This window comes from Lontra canadensis, unplaced genomic scaffold (genome assembly GCF_010015895.1).
Source record: "Lontra canadensis isolate GAN:19392208 unplaced genomic scaffold, GSC_riverotter_1.0 scaffold5, whole genome shotgun sequence".
Lineage (NCBI taxonomy): Eukaryota > Metazoa > Chordata > Mammalia > Carnivora > Mustelidae > Lontra > Lontra canadensis.
The window spans coordinates 34330812-34342934 of NW_022630999.1; positions in this window are offsets into that span (position 1 = coordinate 34330812).

Consider the following 12123-nt stretch of genomic DNA (forward strand, 5'->3'; position numbering starts at 1 on the left):
CACAGCTTTATTCTTACCAGGTCTTCTAGAATTTTTAACAATTTTTTTTTCCCATCCTAAGTAATCTACATTCACTTAAACGACAGGCACTTCTGAATAAGTTTATAATGCAAGGTTTCTTTGTCACTGGGATTCCCCTTTCCAGGCTTCTTAAGTACTACATATATTTTTATGGCAATTTTGGCTAAAAGTCTACCATTTGAGTAGGGGAAAAAACCCTCAATAATTTGTGCCAATTGAATTTATACATGCACAAGTTATTTGCAAAAAAAAATTATTTAGACACGAAAGCCATTTTTTTTACATAAATTCTCACTCGAATTTTTTTTCTTATACCTCCTGTTGTTTCGTTGACTCTTCAAAATACAGAGAATTTCACTCAAAATAATGTCACTTTTGGTTGTAAAGTTTCACCATGTGTAGAGTGGAAGAAAAAGGCAGACACACTGGTCCTTCCTGGTGATGATGGATGTATTTCAATGCACGTATCTGAGTTACTTGAACAGTACACACAGGCAGTCAATATATTTGTTGATGATGTTAATGAACTCTTTCCTCCAGATCACATTTTAAGATTTAAGTTTGAAATATTAAAATGTTTCCACTGTAATCATATCAGGCAATATAATAATAAATTATATATTCAAGGTATTCCAATTACAAAATCATTCCACATGTATGATCTCATCGATAGAACTTGGAGGTCTGCACATGGTGACAGAGGAAAAGGATGGAAGGGAGAGTGTAGTGTTACTCAAAGTGTGGCTCAGAGACTACAGTCACAGGATGATCTTGACACCTTGGTGAAAGGACCAACTACAGGTCCCAACTATAGTCAAAAAGGATCCAGGATATAGGGACTGTGCCTCACAAATCAGCCTTTTTAAAATAATTGTTACAGATGGCCCCAATTTATGCTCAAGTTTAACAAACACTGATATAGTTAAACAAGTAAACAAATAAACTGCATAATATGTTTCAGAATAAAAAGACCGTGAGCAAATCATTTAACCTCTTTGACCTTGTTGTCTCACCTTCTCAGGAATGTCTCAGGATTATTTAATAATGGATATATGTCAGTCACTCAATGCATTGCCTTGCCTGGAGTAGGCACTCAATAAAGAGTAGTTACCGGTTTTTTAAATCATACCTCTAGGGCATTCTTCTCAGAATAATGGGTGGAGAGAGAATTTAGTGGAAGAAACAGTGTATGCAAAGCAGCGAGGAGAATCATGTCACGCAGCTCATTCACTCTAACTGTGCAGAGGGCATGAACAGGAGTAATAATAAATTAATCTGGAAAAGAAGGATTGGGCTAGATAAGAGGACCCTACATTCATAGTACAGAGTTGGGGTTTTTCACAGTAAGCCATGAAGCCATTGAAGGGTTTTTTATTCTATTATAAGAATTTAGGATTACTTATTTTATTATAAGAATTTTCTAGCATTATCAAAAGTAGAGAGAACAGTATAAGAAAGCACATTACTCAGATTCAGTTATTACCTACATTTTGCTACATTGACTTGTCCATCTTTTTATTTTGCTTTTTTCTTTGCCAAAATATCTAAATGCTATCCCCAGCTTTCATATTCTTTCACCTTCCATCCCTCAGTATAAGTCTATAGAATATATGACACTTTCATACACAATCACAATTCCTTTATCATAACTAAAAAGCTTAACATTATTTCTTTGGCATCATCTACCACCCAGTCCATAATTTTCACATTTCCCCAATTGTCTAAAAAATGTCCTTTTATAGTCAGTTTTTAAAAATTAGGTTCCAGGGTCACCTGAGGGGCTTAGTTGGTTAAACATTTGCCTTTGGCTCAGGTCAAGATCCCAGCATCCTGGGATCTGGGATAGATCCCTGCCTCAGGCTCCCTGCATGGTCTCAAGTAAACAACCTAATTTTACATTTCACTTTTACATTTCAAAGAACTAAAAAAAGAACAAACTAAGCCCAAAGCCCAGCCCACTTCTTCCTTTCCTCTGCTCTTCCCCCTGCTTGTGCTCTCTCACTTGCACTCTTTCTCTCTCTTTCTCTCAAATAAATAAAATCTTAAAAAAAAAAAAAATCAGGCTCCAAACACAGTCTGTACATCATAGTTGGTTATTTGGTTTCTCAATCTCTTTAATCTAGAAAAGTGCCCTCACCCATCCTTACTTTTTTTATGTCATTGGCTTATTGCAAAAACCAGGTGATCTGCTTACATAAAATACTACATGTTCTGCATTTGTCTGTGGACTCCCTTAGGAGTGGCGATAGACACTTAACTTATTTTTCTGTTCCCCCATACTTCTATTATTCGATGTTTTCTCTGATACTTATTTAGAGTCAGGTTCAGCATTTTGGGCAAGTGCCCTTCATGGGGGTGTTGTGGACATCCTCTTGCATCACAACAGAAGGCATACCAGGTCTGATTGTCCTACTTTCAGTCATGCTAATATTGGTCAGTTGTTTAAGGAGGTAAAAGCCTGATCTCACTGTGACAAATTTCCCCATCATCATTCAAAAAATAATCCTCAACCAAATGAAGATTATTGCCTAAATCAATTCTTTATTAGGGGTTACATGGCATTCATTCTATGTTTATAGATTGGAATTTGTCTGTAAAGAATTATTCTGGAAGAAATAGACAGCATTACAAGAATAGTAGGGGACTTGCACACCCCACTTACAGCAATGAATAGATCATCCAGGGAGAAAATCTGTACAGAAATATAGGACTTAAACTACATGTTAGACCAGATGGACTTAACAGGTATGTATGGAACATTCTATCCAACAGCAGCAGAGTACACATTCTTCTCAAGCACATGTAGAACATTCTCCAGGATATATTGTATATTACATCACAAAACAAGTCTTAATGAATTTGAGAAGACTGAAATCATATCAAGCATCTTTTCTGACCATGATACAATGAAACTAAAAATTAATTCTAAGAATAAGACTGGAAAATTTGCAAATACATGGAGATTAAACAACATGCTCCTGAACAACCAATGGGTCAAAGAAGAAATGAAAAAAATTTTTAAAAACATTTTGAGGGGCGCCTGGGTGGCTCAGTGGGTTAAAGCCTCTGCCTTCAGCTCAGGTCATGATCCCAGGGTCCTGGAATCGAGCCCCGCATCGGGCTCTCTGCTCAGCAGGGAGCCTGCTTCCTCCTCTCTCTCTGCCTGCCTCTCTGCCTACTTGTGATCTCTGTCTGTCAAATAAATAAATAAAATATTTTAAAAAATAAAATAAAAATAAAAACATTTTGAGACAAATGAAAATGGAAACACAACATACCAAAACTTATGGGCAGCAAAAGGACTTTTAACGTGGATGATTATAGCCATAAATGCCTACATGATGAAAAAAAGAAAGATTTCAAATAAAAAACCTAATTTTACATTTCAAAGAACAGAAAAAAAGAACAAACTAAGCCCAAAGTTAGTAGAAAGGAGGAAGTAATAAAGAGGAGAAATAAATGGAGACTAAAAAGACAACAGAAAATATTAATGAAACTGAGAGGTGGTTTTTTGAAAATATAAGCAAAACTGACAAATCTTCAGCTTAACTAGCTAAGAAAAAAAGAGAAGGCTCAAATAAATAAAATCAGAAATAAAAGAGAAGACATTACAACCGATAGCATAGAAATAAGAAGGATCATAAGAAACTACTATGAACAATTGTACGTCAATAAATTAGATAATCTTTAAGAAAAGGCTAAATTCCTAGAAACTTACAACCTGCCAAGAATGAATCATGAAGAAACAGAAAATCTGAACAGACTAATCATTAGTAAGGAGATTGAGTCATTAATCAAAAACCCCCAACAAAGAAAAGTCCAGAAGCAGGTGATTTCACTGGTGAATTCTGACAAACGTTAAAGAAGAATTAATGATGGACGCCTGGGTGGCTCAGTCGGTTGAGCGGCTGCCTTCGGCTCAGGTCATGATCCCGGACTTCCAGGATCGGGTCCCACATCGGGCTCCCGGCTCCTTGGGGAGTCTGCTTCTCCCTCTGACCTTCTCCTCTCTCATGCTCTCTCTCATTCATTCTCTCTCAAATAAATAAATAAAATCTTAAAAAAAAAAGAAGAAGAAGAAGAATTAATGCCAATCCGTCACAAACCCTTCCAAAAACTTGAAGAAGAGGGAATGCTTGCAAAGTTCTTTTATGAGACATTTTTTTAGTATCACCCTGATACTAAAGCCAGACAAAGGTGCTATAAGAAAGGAAAATTACAGGCCAATATCCCTGGTTAACATAGATGCAAATATCCTCAACAAAATATCAGCAATCTGAATTCAATAATACATTACAAGAATCATACACTATGACCAAGTGGGATTTATTCTAGGGAGGCAAGATGGTTTAATATATGCAAATCAATAAATGTGATACACTACAGTAACAAAATGAAGGACAGAAATTATATGATCACCTCAATAGATACAGGAAAAAGCATCCGACAAAAAATTTTCATGATAGAAAACTCCACAAACTAGGGATAGAGAAAATGTACCTAAACATAATAAAGGCCATATATGACAAGCCTATATCTAACATCATGCTCAATGGTGGAAAGCCAAAAGCTTTTCTTCTAAGATCAGGAATTAGACAAGGATGGCCATTTTCACCACTTTTCCTGTAACATAGTACTAGAAGTTGTAGCCACAGCCATTAGGCAAGAAAGAGAAAATAAAGGCATCTAAATCAGAAAGGAAAAAGTAAAACTGTCTCTATTTACAGATGACATGTTATATATAGAAAACCCTTAACACTCTACCAAAAAAAAATGTTAGAATTAATAAATGAATTCAGTAAAGTTTCAGGGTTCAAAATCAATACACAAAAAGCAGTTGTATTCCTATACACTAACAACAAACTATCAGGAAAAAAAAGTTAAGAAAGCAATCACATTTACAGTAGCATCAAACAGAATGCAATACTTAAGAATAAATTTAACCAGGTTATTGAGAGATCTTTCATCATGTAGGCACTTGTGGAGATTACAGGCCAGTTGTCTTGTAGAATGTCTCTACATTTGAGTTTGTCCAATGCTTCCTCACAGTTAGAGTAAGGGTATGCACCTTTTGCAAGGCTATTAGAGAGATGGTATTGTGTTCTTCCTATTGCGTTTTGTTAAATGGCACATGATTTAGATTTGTCCCATTATTAATGTTATCCGCATTAATCACTCAATTAAAGTTGGCAGATGACAGACTTCTGAGCCAAAAAGTTTTTTTTTTTAACCTTGTAATTAATTAGTATTTTGTGAGGAACTGCTGTGAGACTATGTAAACTTCCAATTTATTCATTTATTCACTTCTATTAATATGTACTAATTCTAGTATATTATTTAGGTTTCTTATTTTATTCAGTGAGTTTTAATCTATTATAATCATTATTTGTTTTGGTGCCTGAATTGTTCTAGATTTGGCAAGTGGAAGCCCCTTCAAGTTGTCTCCATGTCCTTTTGACATGTCCCCTTCATTCTTTGAGGCTTTCCTTACTTTCTTACACCTCAAGATGTTCCAGATTTATCTTGTACTTACATGCCTTGATGTGGAATCAGCCATTTTTCCAAGGAATCCTGGTTCCTGTGAGTAGAAAATAGCATTTAGAAGCCAAGTTCTGGATGTTAGGTGTGCTCATTGTTATTTCAGTCTTGCTGACCTCAGGCATTCTCAGTAGAGATATACATGCACACATACACACACAGACACCTACATTTATTTCTATATTTATCTCTATATAGTGAAAATGATGAATTTTTGGTGATACTTCCAATCCAACACCACAGAGTTTATTGTAGTTATGCCCCTTTCCATATTTGCAATGCCCTTCTCCTACAGTGAGAAATTTAGTTTCCATTATTCTTAATATATGTATTTATTTTATCAATTCCCTAGTATATAACCAGTTTCCTAACTCCACTTCCAACTCTACCCTTGGGTAGGTATCTTTTTACCTCTACTTGGGCTCTGATACCCCTTATCAGGGTACCACCATACATAAAAACCCTCCTCACCTTGCTCAGGCTCTGAATCCCCACACCCAGCTTCCCTCACCCACATCGCTGCACAGATGTCTTTCTCAGATCTGTTAAGCTCTAAAGTCCTGCACTGTCCACCTCTTCAATGCATGGATACCCTCTTCATTCCACTGGGGCTCCAAATCTCTACAATGGGCTAAAACTCTGCATAGATGTCTTCTTCCCCTGCTGTCTCTGACACCCCAAGAAGAACCAGATCACTCTCATGCATAGTCACTCTCCTCATCCCATTCAGGATCTGATACCCTTGTCAACCAGCCCTCCTACACAAAAGCTCTTTTCACCTTCCTTGTCCCACAGAGACTCTACCAATCTTCTTTTGCAACAACTGGTGTGGACTGTGCTCCACTCTGTTAGATGGTTTTAGGACTATCCCAGAGCATGCATTAATACTTTCAAAAGTATTCTAGGTGAAAAATAAACTATATGGTCAATGTATATATAAGTCAACCTGGAAAAGTGTTTTTAGGAGCAGTATTTTATATACCTGAGGGACAACTTTTTGTCTTTTCTACCTCTTCTAGTTATAGAGAATTCTAATAGTTCATTTAATGAATTAAAATTATTGCTATTATATATGTTTTATTTTTAATAGTGAAAAAGAGTAGACAAACATATATTTCCTTCAGTAGAGGACTGATTAAATAAATGATTATATGATATACAACAGTGAAATATTAAGGAGTTCTTGAAAAGAAATGACATAGATCTATGATACTGACATGAAAGATACCTAAAATATATTGTTAAACAGAAAAATCAAGGTGTAAGACAGGATTATAGCATGATCTCATTTGTATGAAAGAAGAAAATGTTTGCCCACATATTTATGTGCAGAGACAGCGGCTTGGAAGGACACATTAAATTAAGATGGGTTAGTTTTGAGCAGCTACCATTCTTGGCAACTTTTACTTTTGATTTTGTATAATTCTGTACCACTAGATTTTATATAAAAGTCATGGATTTCTTTTATAATCAGGAGAAAATAATAGAATTACTCTTATAAAATAAGTTGCTACAACTGAAAAGGACTAAATGTGGGCATCAGTATTGACTGATTTTCCCTAAGCTCCTAAGTATGGCACAACTAACCTTGGGGATGGTTTTGAATGTGTGTTGGGGCAGGGGAGATATGAGGCAGAAGAAAGGAGAAAGAAAAGGTGATGGCTTGGTTTTCCTTGAGCTATTCTTAAGCTCTTTCATTTTTTTTTATAAGAGATTTGCCTGGTCAGCTGTGTATTCTCATGGTAAATTTAAAACATAAGTCTTGGTGAAAGGAAAACATTGACCCTCAAGGAAAGGACTTAGGGTTTAAGAAATGATTTAGCTCTTGCCTACTCAAAGTGATATTAGTATGTGAGGGATCTAATTTTATATCTTAGTCCAAATTAGTTTCACCCTAAAAACAATTAAAGAGTATTGCTTTCACGGAGAAGGATTAAATGTATTTTATAGAAATGTTTTTGAAGAAAGTGCTAGAAATGGGGAAATGCTTATTATTAAGAAGTAGCTATGTGCATAAAATGGGCTATGGCCAGTGATAGCTCTTTTTTCTTGTCCTATTCTCCTAGAATTTACACATTTTATACTCTCCATTTCAATTTAAGACTCCATTATTTAAAAAAATTACACACACACACACACACACACACACACACACACAGTTTCCCTTATATCAAAAAAGATTTGTAGCAATAGAGCCTGTCTGGTCAAACTCACCTTTTCCAAATATCCTTTACCCATATATATGTGGCTTCCACCAGCACTTTTTAAATAAGTGCTTCTTTAGTGAGCATTAACAGTCATCTGTTTAGGTCTGCTTTTTATTATATCACAAGTTTTTCTCTGATTATAAAAATGAATAATGTATATTTTAGAAAATCTTGAAAATGAAACATGAAGAAAAAAAATCACCTGTTAATTCCACAACTCATTAAGATAGCCCTGTTAACATTTGTTTGCATTCTGTTCCATTTTTTTCTACGCCTTTTTTCATTTCATTTGAATGGTGTACCGTTCCATTTTGCCTTTTATACTTAACCTCTTAACATAGCATTTTCCACAGTTTTACAAAACTCTCTATAAATACAATCCTTAATGACTGTATAGGGTTCTGCCATATGTTGTACCATAATTTACTTAACCTTTCCAGCTTTCCCCCATTATAAATTATGCTTTAACAAATACCTTCACATATAAAACTTTTTTTTTGCAGTTATTTTCTTAGAATCACTTTCTTGAAGTTGGGTGAAGATGATAGATATTTTCAAGATTCTTGGTACATATTACAAATCGCTTTTCAGAATGTGTATACTACTTTATCCAATAGCACTACGTGTCAGTGACATTTTATTATGATGCTGCTTAGAGATAATGTTAAGGATACATAGTTAATATAATATTACTATCTTCCTGAGGTAATCAATGCTTTATTTATTATTATGTGGAAGAACTAATAAGCAAGTAATATAAGGCAATATATAAAATGAAAAATATTCATTTTTATTTGTCAAAATAGCATTATTAATACATAGCAGTATACTTTTGTTACTGCCACTACATTAAAAGTGTAAAAGTGTAGAATAAGGGGCCCCTGGGTGGCTCAGAGGGTTAAAGCCTCTGCCTTCGGCTCAGGTCATGATCCCAAGGTCCTGGGATCAAGCCCTGCATGGGGCTCTCTCCTTGGTGGGGAGCCTGCTTCCTCCTCTCTGTCTCTCTGCCTGCCTCTCTGCCTACTTGTGATCTCTCTCTGTTGAAAAAATAAAATCTTTTAAAAAAAGTGTAAAATAATTTAAACTAAAGTGTGTACAGTTTTTAGTATATGTGTAATAATAAAGATTGCAAAATAACTCCTATTTATACCACCAGAGGAGAAGAAATTTTGTTACTCTGGTTTCACACTGGATATTTAAATAAATGGAGTTTAAGGTTAATGTCTTGATAAAATAGAAAAGTTGAAATTAACCAATATGAAAGAAATATACACAAATAAACACATTTTATATAGCTGTTGTGTGTTGGAGGGGTTTTATATAAATTTGAATTTTTTGGACGCATTTTTCTCTTGTTTCTCCCATTTGCCTGACTTCTGCTGGTTCCCAAAACTTACTGAGGTATTAAGTAATCTTATTAAGTGTATTTAATAAAATTATACTTTGTAGAACAAATTAATGAAGGTGTGCACTAATGTTTCCTGTTTTTGCTTATATTGCTACTAAATTAAATGATTGACCATAGGTTTTATATTTTATGTCTTGATAATGTAAGAATTTTAGTTGGAGGGGCACCCGGGTGGCTCAGCTGGTTAAGCATCTGACTTTGGCTCAGGTCATGATCCCAGGAGGGCCCTGCAATAGAGCCCTGCATAGGGCTCCCTGCTCCCTTCTCCTTCTCCCTCTGCCCTCCCCCCAACTTGTACTCTCTGGCTTTCTTTATCTCTCTGTCAAATAAATAAATAAAATCTTAAAAAAATTTAGTTGGCTATTTTGAGGGGTTTTGTATTGTTTTGTTTTTGTTGTTATTGTTGTTGGTGGTGGTGGTGTTGTTTGGTTAGTTAGTTGGTATTTTTAGTTAGTTGGTTAGTTGGTTGGTATTTTGAAGTTTCAGTCCCACAGTTCAGCCCCACAGTTCGGGCCCACATAAGTCCTGTTATAGAAACAATAAATAACAAATCAAAACTCAAAGATGTTAGGTGAATTTCCCAAGGTACCAGAATTACAAACGTTAATTGAATTTCCTGAAAAGATACAAAGATCAAATATCCATTTGTCTTTTTTAGAAGGCTAGTTGACATAGAAGAAGATATTTTAATTCCTAAGAGCCCTAAATGTACCTCCTTTAATTGAGTTTTGTGATAGAAATGAATTATTTGACATCCTGGAGCATCTTTTGTGCTAGTTTAAAAAAAATTTTTTTTTTTTAAGATTTTATTTATTTATTTGAGAGAGAGAGAGGGAGATAGAGAGAGTAGGGGCAGGGAGAGGGAGAAGCAGACTCCCTGCTGAGTAGAGAACCTGATTCAGGGTTCCATCCCAGGACCCTGAGATCATGACCTGAGACAAAGGCAGATGCTTAACTGACTGGACCACCCAGGTGCCCTTTGTGATAGTTTTAATAGCTGCAGGGACACAATTATATCTTAAATTTTATTAATTGACAAAAAAGATATGGAGTTGTATGCATATCTTGTTAGAAAATCATGGAAGGGAGAGTTCATTATAAACTGAAATCTTTAGTAGTCACTCAAATTTAAAGGGAAAAAAGAATTGGTTTTTCCTTTTCTGAGTTTCCTTGTAAATTCACAGAATAGTCAGCTGCTGTTCTTATCACAACCTTATATTTGTGCCAAGGATATTCTGGTATGGGGAAAGAAAAAGTCAAATGATCAAATCTCAAGAAATTGTTCTTCCTGTAATGGCTTAATTTTTGAGGTAATAGAAATGCTACTTTAAAACAATAACTTTAAAATGTGGACTGGGATTCAGAAGTTAGACAAAGACAATAGGCAGTTAAAATAACGGGGTATTGTGTGGCAGATACAATAGGGAGGTCAGAAATCAACACTGGTGTTAAGAGATTAAAAGTCACAAATGAGCCTGGATATTAAAAGTCTTAAAGCATGGACATAGAATATAGGAATCAAAAACTTTGGAATATAGGAATCATAAATGGCAGAATGAGGGAATAGAACATTTTCAAGTTTAGGAGCTGGGTTATGGGGACAAGGATTCATGTGCTCTGGATAAGCTATGTAAATCAAGGGCAAAGAATGGGAGATGCAAACAGTCTGATCATAATGGAGTAGTTTATGTTGAATTAGACCTCCCACTTAAATCAATTATAAAAACAGGACACACACACTTTTAACAAATATGTTAACATATTACACACATAATAGATATAAATTTGATAATTTAATGTGTATTAATGACACACACACACATACACACACATATGTAACAATTGCTAGAAGGCTCGAGGGAAGAACCTATAAAGACAAGACTTGATTGGCTTAACTCTGGAGAGCATGAAAGCACTGAGGGCAAGGTCCACATTCAGGTCTGTTTCCACCCCTGGGGCATTTTGAATTACCACAGGGGTAACTGAGCTAAATAGATAGTAGCAATCTCAGTAGGCTAGGAGCAGAGATGGGAGTTTAGGAACAAATGCAGCTAGGATGTGAAGGACACAATTCTAGAGAGGAGAAAATCACAGAGATGTGAGCTCCAAAATCTGTGTATAAATTCCCTTTATATCATCAGTAAATTTTTAAGACGTACATGCACAGGAAGAGACTTTAAGGGACTCAGCAGAACAGCAGCACCTGAAGAGCTGAACAGAGATTTTAGCAGTTTCACAGAATTGGGGAAATGGGGATTAGAGTTCAAGGCCCACAAGGCAGAGGGGTCTTGGAAAATATTTAGGCTTTCAAGATCTAGTAAGATTTATTAAGAACCATGACCTAGGAATAAGGGCAAAACTGAAATAAACTTGAATTTAAAAGCCTAAGACCAAGTCTCAATCAGATTAAGGTGATTCACTTGTATTCTGTCTGCCTACTACAATAAGAAAACTTAATCCTCTTTGGAGAAAGCTGGTATCATCCACAGTCTCTACAATTTTTCTATCACACTGTCTGACATTTAATAAGAAATTATAAGGCATGCTTAAAAAACAGGACCAAATGCCGAAAGCTGGAAGGACTCATAGGTGATTCAGATATTGGAGTTATCTGATAGGTGCTTTAAATTATATGATTAAAATGTTCAAGAAAATAGAGGAAAGAAAGAGAAACAATTCCACCAGAGCCTTAGAATCTGTTAAAAGAATGGAAAGGGAAAACGCAAATGAAAATTCTGGACCTGGAAATATTATAACTAAAATTAAGATCCCGATAGAGGGGTTGTGTAGCAGCACTAAGATACAGCAGAACAGAGTTTCTACTGAATGGGTGACAGGTCAGTAAAAAAAAATCATGCGGATTAAAACACAACGAGAAAAAAAGACAAAAAATATAGAAAAGAGTGTAAGAGACATATGGAATACTTAAAAAGATCTAACATAGATGTA